The sequence below is a fragment of the Cryptomeria japonica genome, chromosome 10, assembly GCF_030272615.1.
Source record: "Cryptomeria japonica chromosome 10, Sugi_1.0, whole genome shotgun sequence".
NCBI lineage: Eukaryota > Viridiplantae > Streptophyta > Pinopsida > Cupressales > Cupressaceae > Cryptomeria > Cryptomeria japonica.
The window spans coordinates 196,469,344-196,485,192 of NC_081414.1; positions in this window are offsets into that span (position 1 = coordinate 196,469,344).

A 15,849-nucleotide genomic window follows, 5' to 3' on the forward strand; every position below is an offset into this window, starting at 1 on the left:
CTACACTTACCAGTTGGTACTGATAGTTGCTTGTTCTTCATGGAAAAATCTTGTTTTCAGTTTACAGATGATGCAATGTGCTTGATTCCATATTTTCAGTTCATTTGGGTTCTTTTCCAGTCAGTTATCGCTTTTGGTTGACTATTTATGGGTTCCGGGACAGTTCTTGTGCTTACCAGTTGGTTTTCCTTCATTACCGGTGTAATTCTTGGCATGTGGATCTATCTTGGGTCTTGTCTAATGTTCTTTGGCATGTGGCCGACCTTCCTGCTAAACCGCATCGCTTGGTTGTTATTCTTCAAAAAATATTTCTTTAAATCTTAGGGCCGACCTAATTACACGTTTCATGTTCCTGCATTGGTGAATGTAATCTTATGAGGCTGACCCGGATGTGTTCCGATGAGTATAAATATGTTATTATGTATTCATTTTCAGGGGTAGAGAAAGTAGAACTTAGAATAAGGATTGAGATTCCCATGTTGTGATCCGGTTGATTCTTAGAGTCCCGATTGGATTGTATCTAGCTTGAAGCCTGTATGTAATCGGTTAACTACCGAATGTTCTTTGATGATAATATGATGATTGTTGGATGATTGCCAAAAGTTCTAAGGCTTTAATATGATCTGTTTATGTGAACTTGTTATGTTTCCTTGTTGCCTTCGTTGTGTCTCTCTTGTTGCATAAGTCGGTTGACTCTTTTGAGGGTTTTTACCGGTTATGGTTGCATCCCTCTCCCCTCTAAGGAATTAAAAGCTCTACTTGCCACAATCTTTCCAAGCTCCTAATGATTCTCATGTTGCTGCTTTAAATGATAATATGGTGGAAATCAGTTTTTAAGATTGATGATTCAGATTTGTGGATTGAGTGTATTGGTATTAGAAGTTTGGAGTATAGTGTGCAAACTCATGCATATGAGTAGAGGAAGCTTGTTGTTGAACTGAGTTGAAGTTCCATATCAAAGAGATTTTGGAACCTGGCCTTTATATGACTACTATAATGTACTAGATTTAATCCATGGTTTCAACTTTGTGGTTTTCTACTTCCAATGATAACATGGTGTAAATTGGTCTCAAAGCTACTAATTTAGGTTTGTGGCTTGAGAGTGTTGATATTGGAAGTTTGAAGGAGTAGAGTTGTGCATGTCATACATAGGAGTGGAGGAATCTTGTTGCTAAACCAAGTTGAAGTCCCATATCAAAAATAATTTGGAAGGCCTTTCTATGAATGTTATAATTCACTTGATTTAATCTAGAGGTTTAGCTCTTTGGGATTTGTGGGTTCCTACTTCTAATTATAACATGGTGGGAACCAATTTCAAGATCAATATTTCTTCATGGGTTGAGAGTGTTGATATTAGAAGTTTGAAGGAGCATATTGTAATATGTTTAAATAGAATCTAATTCAGCTTTGTGGGATCATACTTATAATGATAAAATTGTGGAGATTCGTTTCAAGGCTAATAATTTAGCTTTGTCGGTTTAGTGGGCTGATATTGGAAGTTTGAGGGTGCAGATAGTGCAACTCTTACATGAGTGGAGGAAGCATATTGCTGAAATAATTTGAAGTCCCATATCAAAATAGAGTTGCAAATGCCATTCTAGACAACTATAATTTACTTTATTTAAAATTGTCATTCAATTTTGTGGGTTCCTACTTTCAATGATAGGTTTACTTGATTTCAAGGCTGATAATGCAGCTTTGTGGGTTGAGTGTGTTGATATTGGAAGTTTGAAGGAGTAGATTATGTTGCTCATATATGTGAGTGGAGAAATCTTGTGTTGAACTTAGTTGAAGTCCCATATCAAAGAGAGTTTGGAAGGCCTTTCTATGACTTTTATAATTTACTTGATTTGATCTAGAGGATGTTTGATGTTATTGTAGCATAGGAATCTAGAAATCATCACAAGCAAATCAAAATACTAATCGAGCTCAATCACGAAAGCTCAATTGCAATGATAAATCCTAATTACATTCAATAAAGACATGAAAGCAAAACATTCAAGATTAAAAGGTAAGCAAAACAAATGCAGATCTGAATATCTCCTTCATGTGGCTCCATTGTCCTTCTTTCTTCTTCAAATAGCTTTTGTTTGTGGATCTCACCTTCAAGTGCATAAACCTAATGTGAAAGCAAGATTGACAATTAGCGCAAGAGTACTCAAAGTGTGATTGATTCAACAAAGTGATTATTAGATAATGTGATTCGTTCAATAATGTGATTCGTTCGATAATGTGATTAGTCTTGATTGAAGAAATTCATCCAATTTATAGACAAATTGGAGAAAAGACAAGATTAGCATGAAATTGATATTTAGGCAATTGATTTCAAAATGGCAAAATTGAGTGGAAAGAAGAAGGTTATGACACCTTCTATGTCATGAATTATGACATATTCCCAATGCAAAGGTTAGAGGACTAGAAGCTTATGACATCTTGCTATGCCAAATGTATGATGCATGAGAAATTCATGCTTCCACCGAAGCACAAAAATAGGGAGAACTAGAGAGAAATTAATTAGGTGGAAATTAAATTTGACAAATTAGGAATTAGGAAAATTAGAAAATTGGAAAATAGGATTTAAGTGAATTAATTAACAATTTTTCATTTATCAATTAATTCACACAAAGAGAGGAGATTAATTAGCCAATTAAATAGACATTTAATTGTGACAAGGAGACTTAGGATAAATAAATAAATCATTTATCCTAAAGAGAAAATAGAGAGAAAATGACAAACAAGGTTAAATGAATAGATCATGTAACCCTAGAAGATAAATTAGGAATGCAAGGATGACAATTAGGTCAAATCGATCACAAAATGACAAAAACGACAATGATTGATGACAAAATAGATTGCAAAAATGACAAGATTGAAAATGACCACGATCGATGAAAAATCGATCGCAAGATGACGAGATTGATAAGAGGATAATGATCGATGATCGATGACAAATCGATCGCAAAATGACAATATTGATAAGAGGACAAAACCCTAATTAGGATTGGCGATGTCCAAAATGATGACAAATGAATACGCACATTGATGCGACAGGATAAGATTGACCAAAATCATGACAAATATTGTTATCGACAAGACCAAATTCGAAAGCGAGACAAATGAAGAATGCAGAAGAATGACTCGATGCTCGCAAATGATAAAGACCAAGTGTGAATCATTGGAGAAATGTTAATGCGACGCAAAAACCTAAAATAAGGCAATGCGCCAATGTTAAATTACGATTCTGCAAGCGTTGACCATTAAATGTCTATTTAATTGGCTAATTAATCTCCTCTCTTTGTGCGAATTAATTGATAAATGAAAAATTGTTAATTAATTCACTTAAATCCTATTTTCCAATTTTCTAATTTTCCTAATTCCTAATTTGTCAAATTTAATTTCCACCTAATTAATTTCTCTCTAGTTCTCCCTATTTTTGTGCTTCGGTGGAAGCATGAATTTCTCATGCGTCATACTTTTGGCATAGAAAGATGTCATAAGCTTCTAGTCCTCTAACCTTTGCATTGGCAATATGTCATAATTCATGACATAGAAGATGTCATAACCTTCTTCTTTCCACTCAATTTTGCCATTTTGAAATCAATTGCCTAAATATCAATTTCATGCTAATCTTGTCTTTTCTCCAATTTGTCTATAAATTGGATGAATTTCTTCAATCAAGACTAATCACATTATCGAACGAATCACATTATCTAATAATCACTTTGTCGAATCAATCACGCTTTGAGTACTCTTGCACTAATTGTCAATCTTGCTTTCACATTAGGTTTATGCACTTGAAGGTGAGATCCACAAACAAAAGCTATTTGAAGAAGAAAGAAGGACAATGGAGCCACATGAAGGAGATATTCAGATCTGCATTTGGTTTGCTTACCTTTTAATCTTGAATGTTTTGCTTTCATGTCTTTATTGAGTGTGTTTAGGATTGATCATTGCATTTGAGCTTTCGTGATTGAGCTAGATTAGTATTTTGATTTGCTTGTGATGATTTCCGATTTCCTATGCTACAGTTATATATGTGGAGGGAAGAGAAAATATAAGATGTGTGTTGGCAAGAACAACATCCACATGGTCAAGATCCCCCTTCTTATTGTATATGATGTTTATAGAGGGATGAAGAATACTACGTACCCTCAAGAGGAAAGCAGTACTATATACACATCTCTTGATGTAATAAATGATGTTTAATATTCAAAGCAAAAAGAAAAATAAGAGTCACCTAATGACACATCTATTGAACAAGAAATATGGGGCAATTATGATGATGGATACATCCCTTCTCTAGCTTTCATATTTTGATGATGGTTTATGAAATTTGACCTAAAACGTTGGTAATAAAAGCTCTACACAACCAAATCCAAAAGTATTAACTAACTATCATTATAGACACTAAAATTTTATGACTTTAAAAGATGAGTCAATTATGAGCCAGAAGCAAACAGTTCAAAACAAATAGAAAGAAAAAGGTTAGTAGTTGAGTTACGAGAACTTTTAAGTAAGAAAGAGTTGTGAAATTATCGTCTCATCCTTTAGATTGCTACAAACAGTGGTATGAAAAGCATCTTTTGAGTGTACTTGGAGTTGACCATGTTGAGGGTTTGTGGACAAGGTTTGAGGTGTTGCAGTTGTAGAGCATTAGGGCACTAGATCCTTGTTCCAATGGTTGAGTCTTTAACAAGGCTTCATTGAAATTTAGTATACCTCTATTTTGCATTTTTCTTATGTATAATAGGGTTGGGCTTCTACATTATTTTTGAGCTTAGGATGTGGTTCCATGGAAGGGGCTTGGTTTTTATAAAACTCTTAAGTATAGTTCATGAAATTTAATAAATACATAATTAAAATGAACCATTTTTCAATAAATAGGAGCCTTGGATATGTAGCCGAAATTTTAAGTTAATGTTGAGGATGAAGGCTAAGATTTTCTTTATCAAGAATTATTATGTCCATGTAATAGTTTGTATCATATTTTTTTAAAAAAATTAAATTTTAGTTGTTGTAGAATATATAATTTCTTATCTAGAATTTTTCTATTTCACCATATTTTTTTAAAAAAAATTATATTCTATTTGTTGTAGATTCTATAATTTCTTATTTCAGTTTTTTTCTTTCACTTAAATTATTACATTATGATAATTGCTGACGTTAAAGATAGAAAGTGATTTCTTGAAGACAAAAAAACTTTTCTTAAGGGTGATCTCGGCTAATACAAAGAAATACGGATATATAACAATAATTAATATAGATATAATTAGTATGCAACTATGGACTAGTGCATTTTGATGTTGAATATTGAAGGTCAAAAATTATTGCTAGGAGGAGGATAAGGTACTTAATTTGATGATCGAAAAATAATTGTTCTTCAGAGAAGATTCTTTTTTGTTGGTTTTGACTCCTAGAAACATGATTGGTCTACCAAAAAAAGTCTCAAGTCCTTCAGTGAATGTTTTCTTTATTTAGGATCAATTCCTTAGGTTTGGATCTTGTTTGTCGCCATATATTTGTCATTTGTACTCAAATTTAAAACTAATTAGTGTGCATCTTGATTTTGCCTAATTGGTTTTTGTCTACTTTTTTCTTATTATTTTATCTAAGATTGACAATATTTAGAAATACTTATAAGAGATTGTTGATGTGTTGAAAGGGGACATATTCTCCTACGTCAATCCTTTGAAAACCTATTCATAAGATTAAAGATAGCAGACGATCCTTCTAGGATGATGTATGTAGATATATTACTTGTTCGATTGCACTAAATTTAAATGGGTTTCTATTGATTGCTCATTTAATGCTCTAGAATGAGAGAGGATGTGCGAGAGATGAGAGATTGGAAAATGACTGCATTAAATGCCTTTAAATAGACAAAATAAGTAATAAATCACACATTTGTTTAGTAAGACCTTGACAAGAAATGAATGTGCATGCATTGGCCAAAACATTAAAATGGTCATATCAAGATGGTTGACAAGTATATGGAAATATGTGTATGTATGGTGTAATAAATGTATGTGAAGATGCCTAAATATTAATTAAATTTTATTTAATTAATTATCCTTGTAACATAATTAATTTTATTAATTGTGTTAGCCCCTTTAGCCTTTCCAAATAATTAATTAAATTTTATATAATTAATTATGCCCCCATCTAATATAATTAATTAATTATATTCTCCTTTGTCCCAAAGGTTTGATTTATTTTAATAAATTGAGCCACACCTTAGCGGGCATTAGCTAAATATTCCTCTAAACCAAATTAGTTAATTATTTTTTGATTAATTAACTAGTATCCTAGATTCCTACAAATCCTCTCATTAAGCCCACTAATTAAAGTTAATTAATTAGTACCTAATCCTCATTACCATTTTCCTCAATTTTAAATTCTTCACACCTACCCAAGTGTACATGTGAAACCCCTCTTAAATGACTTGCATGCACAAGTCACTTTCAAGCCTCCACCTCACTCTTTGACCAAGGTCGCTTACACATATGTGAGGATGCTCTTCCCAATAGAGCCACCCTACATTTTCCCCTTTTATCCATTTGTCACTTCCCTCTTCCTACACCTCTTCCACTTTGCCATGTTTGTGTCCACTTGTCATTCTCTGGTTCTTCCCAAGATGTGCTCACGCATGTGTGAGCATACCTTGCCCTCTTCCCCATGCCAAGTGTTTTTCCCAGTACTCCTTCACCTTGTGACACATGTCATAGGGCTAAGCTTTGAATCCAACTCATCTCCTCTCCTTCAATCCTATCCCTTCATCAACTTTTGATCTCAACTATCCATTTCTATCTCAAAATCTATAAATTCAAGCCTCCTCCCTCGTATCCACATCACAATTTCATGATAAACTTATGCTTCCATTTTCACTCCAAGATCTTTACTTTATTGTACAAATTGGAGAGAAATCTACACATACAATCATCAAAAACAAATCAAGAGGCTAAGGGTGCACCACTTCTAGTTCAATCCACGGAGAAAATGAAAGGTATAATGTTTGTTTGGGCTCTTGGTTTTATGTTTAAACATTTACTTAGCATCTTACCATTTATTGCTCTAATTTTAGCACGCCCGATGAGACCCACATCCCTTGAATTTAACTTCCAAATTTGAATTTTTGTGAAGGTTACATGTTACAGACTACGGTTTGGCATCTCTACTCATTTTTTAGCATCTACACCTTTCAATGTCTCTAACACTAAAATGGTGTCTTCACTCTATTAATTTTCACTATTTGTTTACATTTTTTTTAGATCTCGCTGTGTTTTTGCAGGCCTATGGTTTGGCATCTCTATGTGTAGAACGACATCTATGTTGTTTGGCATATGCGCTTGCACTATGATGTCTCCATTTGTGCTTGGGGATTTATTTTTGTTGTTGACACTAACCATTCTATGCAAGTTGATATGTTTGTCCAAGACTATTTTTGACCAACTACTGGCAAGTGGTTTTGCAAGTTTTTTGTATTTTCATTACATTTAGTGGCACTTAGCTTAAATAGGGGAAGTAATCTATATCATCATTTGCATCTTTTTAGCATAGTTGCACATAGATTAATTTAGGGAGGAAAATAAACCATTATTTTCTCTTTCTTTTCATCATAGAGTGCATGTCATCTTGAATTGGTTAAATTAGTAGCACGTAGCTTAATCTAGGAGGTTAATCTTTTTGTTTGTCATGTCTCCCAAGGTAGTAGGTGTATGCTCTCCCCTTGTGCAAACTTGGGTGACCAAAAATTGACCTACCTTGCTTCTATTTAGATTAGAACCTTAAAATAGTGTGAGTTATCTTCTTTCCACTTTCTTGCGGAGTTCGTGTGAAGAAACTCACACTATTTTCTTTGTAGAGGGCCTACCTTGTGGGAGCACTTTCCTCCATAAGAGAATGACCCAAAGTGGTATTTCCTTTGGGCCACTATATACATTGATTGAGACTAAAGTCAAGATCTAACCATTGTTAGCCTTTATCATACAGTGTCAATACAAAAGGGGAAGAGCCCACATTTATGTGAGGTATATAAGTCTCCAAGTAGAGTTGGTTAGAGTCTTAAGTGACTCACTAGGTGCTTGCAAGGCATTGGTCATCTAAATTATGACTAGAAACCTTGGTCATAGAAGATAAATTTTAGTGCAAGGGAATAGTTGGTTTTTCCCCCAAGATACTCACCACATGGCTCCCTTGAGATGAGATAGAAATCCTTAGCTTAGCATAAGCTATATGTATCTTTTGGGGGAGAGGATGATTGGGTCATCCTTCTATTCCTAGAGGCTCCTACATGTCCTCTCTCACAAAGACAAAAGCGTATACACCCACCTTAGGTGTCCCTACATTTGCATCGATGGAGATTCTAAGATGTGAGTTGAAGTTATTGCATGAGCTTTGACCTTAGGATGTGCTAAAGTTCTTGAAGTGTTTTCATTTGTGTTGAGACCAGTGTAATTAGCCTTTAAGGAGCCTTCCCCAATCCTAACTTGATCAATTGAAACTTTGCCAATGTGCATTTATGTTTGATATTACTTTCCAAGAGATTGATAGATAATTCGTTGTCCTTCAACATCTATGCCTCTGTTTTGGCATTCATGCTTGTAAAACCTCTTCTTTTCCTTTTAGCGTCTGGGTCTGGAAAACATTGTTTCTGCCTATCCTTCACTATTTGTGCCATAGCAAAATTTTGGACCATCACTCCTAGACACATCAGTTGACAAGTGGCCTCTTGAAATCAGATCCAACAAACTTGAGACCCTAGGGAGCCCACATAGGCCTGCAAGACAAACAACCTATTGCCTTATTCATTTTTCACATCATCCATCTCACCCATCCCAAGCATCAATCTCCCATTATCTCCTTTGGACTTAGTAAAATCAGTCTTGATCCTCATCATCTTTAAACAGCCACCTCATCCTTATCAATCCTAAATATTAAATCCAAAGTCAAACCAAACACATTTTATCTAAGATCCTTAGTCACTTGTGATCCTCAAATAAGGTAGTGCTTAAGAACTTTGATGACCTTAAGTATTACACTTGGTTAAATATGGTCTTTGGTTTAATAATCCTTATCCATTTTTTCTTAGGAAACTTGCCTATCCTAAGTAAGAAAATATACCAATCCTAAATCAAAACTTTTACTAAGGATCTAGGTTTGCCTAGTTTTGTCTTGACCTTAATCCAAATCAAACCTCAATCCAACCCCAATCCAAATCAAATTTCAATCCAAAATCCAATCCTAATCCAAATTGAATCTCAATCCAAAACCAAATCAAATATAAATCCCAATCCATAGTAATCAAATACTAAGTCCAAAGGTCATCCAAATTCTTCCCCACTATTAAGTCCAAGACTTTCTTATCCTACCCACCCACTCAACGTCCATATCCTAATTTCCTCACTCTCCATCACCCTATAAGGTTTACCCTTGTATGTTCCACACATGAGATCAAAAGAAAAAGCTAATGGATTCTCATATTGGTAAGCTCCCTAATCCAAACCTCCATTGTGAGACACATGAATTAAACACAGAGGAAGAATTCCTAGTAGATCAACCCAATGTATCTCCATGACTGTCCTCTTTCTTAAATGATGCATATGACCAAGAAATGATAGGAAAGATAATCAAGACTAATCCAAGCACCTTCGTGATGGACCTTGTTTGATATGGGGCTAGATTCCCCTCAAAATTTGACATTTCCATCCTCACTATCCCAACAACCAATGAATTTCTTAATACCTCCTAACCTATCCTGAATTCCATCCTAAATGCATCATCACATAATCGCATCCCATCCACCACTACTAACCCAACTGCCACTCCACATGTCATTACTACATCCATAAAAAATAGGGCCAACTTCATCCATGCAAGTCAAACACCTTCATATCAATACATTGGCTCTATCATCCCACCTTCCTCTAGCTATAATCCATCCACGTCCAATCAACACCACCAAAATTGTCTACTTCATTACCAACAACCTAATCCTCCCCAACTTAGTGACTTGCCAAAAGAACTTCAAAACATGAAAGACTTACTTAAGGGACTAAATTATGGACATCAAAAGAAATCCTATGTGTTTGAACAAATATTTCCATATCCTTTTGAAAAATCAATTTTTGTAGCTCCTTACCCTCTTGGCTTTAAGATCCCAAAATTTGACAAATACAAAGGAAAGGGAGACCCTAGAGATCATGTCAAGGATTTTTTCATAGCTTGTCAAGAGGATTCATACAATGACATCTACCTAAGGAGACTTTTCCCTAAGAGCCTAGAAGGCCTCTCCCTCGCATGGTTCTCTAATTTTCTGCATGGGTCAATCACGTTGTTTCCTAATTTAGCAGAAAAATGTGTGACACATTATAGAGATAACATTGAAAATAAGGAATCTATGGTGTACCTATGTAATACTAAACAAAGGAATGGGAAAACCTTTGCTAATCTCCTGTAGAGATGGCATCACCTTATTAAGAGATTCCCTTGGGAAATGCCCGAAGCACATCAAGTGGAATTATTTATTCATAATCTTGTACCCGAGATGTCTTCCCACTTGTGCATGCAATGCCTCAAAGGAAATGAATAAGTCACAAAGAAAGGTTTAGCCTTAGAAAGAACATTGATTGAACAAGGTACCATTGAATATTCTCAAAAGGAATCCCAAGGATCATCCTCCAACTACAAGCCTAAGTTTTAGGCTAAAAACAAGAATGTGGTGAATGATGGTGTAACAGACGTAAAACGTGTCCAAACCATTCGTGTGCCATCTAATCCACCTCCAAAATCTAACCCACCTCGTAATCCTCTACCACAACAAAATCAAACCAAACCCACCACCACCATTTATGTTAGCCGGAAGCCACCTCAATCAAACACACAAACCAAGAAAGAGTGCACACTTCTCACTCAGCCAATCAATGTTGTTTTTCAATAGCTAGTCAAGGCTAGTATGCTGCAATATCCTATTACATGACCTTATGATGAGAATAAACCCAAACCCATGTGGTAATGACGACAAATATTGTGAATACCACCGTATCAAAGGTCATGACACTGAGAAGTGTATGAAATTGAATAACTATATTCAAAACCTTATTGATGGAGGTGATGTTGAAGTACAAGGGACTAAACCAAATACATCCAATGAAAAGCTCAAGATCTATCAAGATTCCTATCCCAAATATGATAAGAGAAAAGTTGCATCATCTCATTTCATCCCATACAATCACAAAAACACTATATCATCCTTTGACTCCCTTGTTGGACACATAGAATCCGTCAATGACCACATTAACACTATCACCATTACGGGAGCCAATATTCATAGCACACCCCAAAAAGGGAGGATTTTTTATTCAAGTAGCATCCATCCCTCTCGCTTATTGAAATGTAACTACCCATTGTGAAAGACTCACTATACAAGGGGCTTCTCCTCCTCCATCCTCCAACACTTCATCCTCATCTCACTACAATATCCTTGATCACCTTTGAAAAATCCTGCACAAATTCCCATTTGTGAGCTCCTCAAGTCATCACCTATCCATAAGGAAATCCTTGAAAAAAAATTTCTTGAGTCACGCATTCCCAACAATATCAATGCCTCACAATTCCAATCTTTGATAGGAAATATTGTCGCCCAGTATCACCTCATCTTCACTTCCAAAGACATTTCCACAATTGATCCCTCCCACAATAAACCTCTCCATATTGAAGCATTATACATAAGCATAAAATAAAAAGGGTACTTATAGATGGTGGTTCCAGTCTAAATTTATGTACATATAGGTTAATAAAACAATTGGGATACCCCAAGGACATTTTTGATCCAAAGGGAAAAATTGCAATCAAAGTGTATGATGATGCAAAGCAGGTCTTCAAAGGCACAATCACATTAACCCCTCAAATGAGCCCAATAGTGGTAGAAACAACATGTCAAGTCTTGCACCTTAATCTCCCATATAACATCCTCCTTGGTTCTATGTGGATCTATTTCATTCAATTTGTTCCCTTTGTTGGCATTTGAATGAAGATTGCATTAATGATATGTTATGTTGTCATTGATGTCAATTATCTGGTAATGATATTACTGATATTGTTGATATTGTCTTGTAATCGGTAGGAAGAGCTTTGTGAAGGACATTGTAAACCGGTATGTAAGTTTGTGAGTTGAACCGGTAACCGGTGTAAAAGGTTAAACCCTATCTATGTAATGTAACCGGTAAACCCTACCAGTTGTTTTTGTTAAACCCTATTTGATTAAGGTTGTCGAATTGGTTATGTTGGTTTATGATCTGATGTTGAGCGGTAAAGATGGTGACATGTATGGTCATTGTATGAAGACAAGTTCAAAATGTTTTGGCGCGTTTGTTTGTCTAGGGAATGAGAAAAATGTATTGCATCTAATGCAAAGTGCATGATGAGTTACTGAGCTCGATGAAGTGGTAATCAAGGAGTGGTTGAGCTTTTCTTAATTGATGTGTAGAGATTGTTATGAAATCCAACGGTCATACTTGTACCAACTTGTTTGTAATATCGATGAGAGAATTAGGTTTTTGTTGTGTTACCGACCTAATTGATTTTTATTTAAGGTTAATGAAGTTGTTTTTTTTAGAGTTGGCAAGAGTTGGCAGAAATCAGTTGAGTGTGTGGTTGCCCAATCGAATAATGAGTGCAGTTTTGAATAAAGGCAGATAGGAGCTTAAAAGGATCTGATCAAGCAAGTATAGTGTTATACAGACAGATCAAGCAAACTCCTGTTGTTCTCTAACAATTACAGTAGAATTGAAATCCCCTAACTGAGTAAGCTCTAACAAGCTTGGTTACTTATTAAATCCTCTAACAAGGTGATCCATTAGATTGGATTTTCAAATCCTCTACTAAGGTTACTCCTTACAGGGTATTTGCTTCTAACAAGGCATTTGTAGTCAATCCCTTAACCAGGTGATTCTTAACAGGATCAGTTCTTAACAGGACTTTTGTAAAAGCTTTAACAGGCTTGGCTCCTAATAGGGTGAACTTCAGAAGAGTTTAGATAGTATCTTGTGAGTCCCATCTCACCGTGGTTTTTACCTATTTGGATTTCCACGTTAAAAATACCTGTATCATGTGGTGAATTTTTTTGTGGTTATGATCTTATGGTTGATTTGATTAACTACTTAACTATTCTGATAAGGCATGATAACCTGAAGCTTTGAGAAATGGAATATGTTGACATGTGATAAAGCATTTTGATGTTTACAAGTTTAATGTTGCTTACTGTTAAGTTGTAACAGTCAACCGGATTTTCTTATGAGTATTTATAGTGGTATTTCATTTGATAAGTTTACTTTATGTGATTGAGATTGAGATTGGAAAGTTTGTATCAGTTTTTCTATTTACGGATTCACCCCCCCGCCCTCTCAGTAATCTACCGAATACTTATTCTTTCATCATACCATCAATTGGTATCAAAGAATATTAGGTCCTCTAAGTTTTAAGCCTAACAGATTGAGGAAAATATCTGCTAGATCATGATGAAGAAGGAAGGTCTAAAGTTCAACAGAAAAAACTATAGGATATGGAGCGATAGAATGAAAATTTACATCAAGAGTCTAGGAAGTCAATATTGGGATCATGTAGATACTAAGTATATTGCACCTACTGGGATTCTGACTGATGATCAGAAGAAAGAATAGCAAGAAAATCATCAATCATTGGAGGCTATTATCAGTTCCTTGTCTGATGTTGAATATGTAGATGTTCATGGTCTTGAAACTGCATATGAGGTATGGAAAAAACTTGAAGAGATTTATAGCGGTGATGAACATGTTAAGATTGCTAAAGAGGAAAGTCTAAGAAGAAAGTTTGATGACATGAGGATGACTAAAGGTGAGAACATCCAGTAGTATGGTCAAAGGATAAAAGAGATAGTCGGTGAAATTAAGAGTGCAGGAGGGAAAGTGGAAGATGCCACAGTGATCAGTAAGGTATTGAGAACACTACTACTGGTCTATGCTATCCGAGTCGCAGCTATTAAGGAGCTAAAGTCCATTGACAAAACTAAGGTAACTCTTGACTCCATCATTGGCAAGCTTACTGCTTTTGAATTAAATGGTTATGATGGTAGTGTACATAAATTTGAGTCTGCATTTAGAGATTTTGTTTCTAACCCATCTATGAGAGAAAGTAGAGATACTAGTCATGGTTATGAATCCAGATCCAATAGAGATGTTGATGATGAAGACAGTTTAGTTGAGCTTGAAGCATTGTTGGCAAAACGGTTGCCTAGAGGTACTGGTAAATATAGACGTAAATTACCTTTAAAATGTTTTGCATGCAACAAGATTGGTCACATAGCAGCTAATTGTCCTAATGGTGAAAATGAACACAAGAGAGATAAATTCAAGATGTATAAGGGAAAAGGCAACAGAGATTGTCTTATTGCTATTGGTAGTGGTATCACTGATGAAGAATCTGATGGTGATGCTAGTGAAGATATTGTGTTTGTAGCTATTAAGGAAGAGATATCAAACCAGAAGGCATTAGTTTACAGGATGGATAACTCTGATGATTGGATCATTGATAGTGTTTTTTCACATCATATGACCGGTGATCGAAGCAAATTTCTTTCCTTGAAGGAAATTGATGGTGGTGTTGTTAGATTTGGCAATGACTCACCCTGCAAGGTTAGACGTAAAGGAGTTATTTCTCTTAATGGGAAGAGCAGTGCAAATGATGTTTACTGGGTTGAAGGACTAAAGCACAATCTTTTGAGTGTGGCACAACTCAATGACAAAGGATACCCACAGGAGTTTAAAAATGGTATGTGCAAAATATTTGACAACAAAGTTGAATTGATTGCAACTGGGAAACAAACTAAAGGTAACTTGTTTCACCTTAATTCTAAAGTTAGCAACTATTTTATTCCAAAAATAGATGATTGTTGGCTTTGGCATAAGAGATTTTGTCATATAAACTTTGATAACATTATTAAAGTGAGTAAGTTCAAGATAGTAAAAGGTTTGCCTTAATTAGACAAACCGGTTAATGCTCTTTGCAAAGAATGTCAGTTAAGAAAGATGAATTCTTCAACTTTCAAAAGCAAATCCTTTTCAACAGAGCACTTGTTAGATTTGGTTCATACAGATCTTTGTGGACCAATAAGAACAAAAAGCATTCAAGGTGATAGATATTTCATGATTCTCACTGATGATTGCTCAAGGATGATGTGCATCACATTCTTGAAAGATAAGACTGAATCTTTTGGTAAGTTCACAGAATTCAGGGCCTTAGCTGAGAAAGAGAGTGGTAAGAAGATAAAATGTCTAAGGACAAATCAAGGTGGTGAATTTACTTTTGAGGAATTCACTAGGTATTGTGAAGAGAATGGTATCAAACGGTAGTTTTATGCACCAAGGACACCACAACAGAATGGTATCATAGAAAGAAACAATCGATCAGTTGTTGAAGTTGCTAAGACAATGTTGATACAAGGAGGTGTAGCAAAAACCTTTTGGAGAGAAGTTGTCAGCACAGTTGTCTACACAATGAACCGGGTTCTGATAAAGAGAGGTAAGGAAAAGACACCTTATGAATATTGGTATGAAAGATCACCTGATGTTAGCTATTTTAAAATATTTGGAAGCAAATGTTTTATTAAGAGATGTGATTACATTAGCAAATTTGAGGCTAAAAGTGATGAAGGTATATTTCTTGGCTATTCCACCAAAAGTAAGGCCTGCAAATGTTTTAACAACTCGACATAGAGAATTGTTGAGAGTGTTGATGTTCGATTGGATGAATTTCCTGAAGTCTCAGAAGGAACCAGTTCAGAGAAAAAGGATGAAGATCCTTGCATTTTTTTTTTAA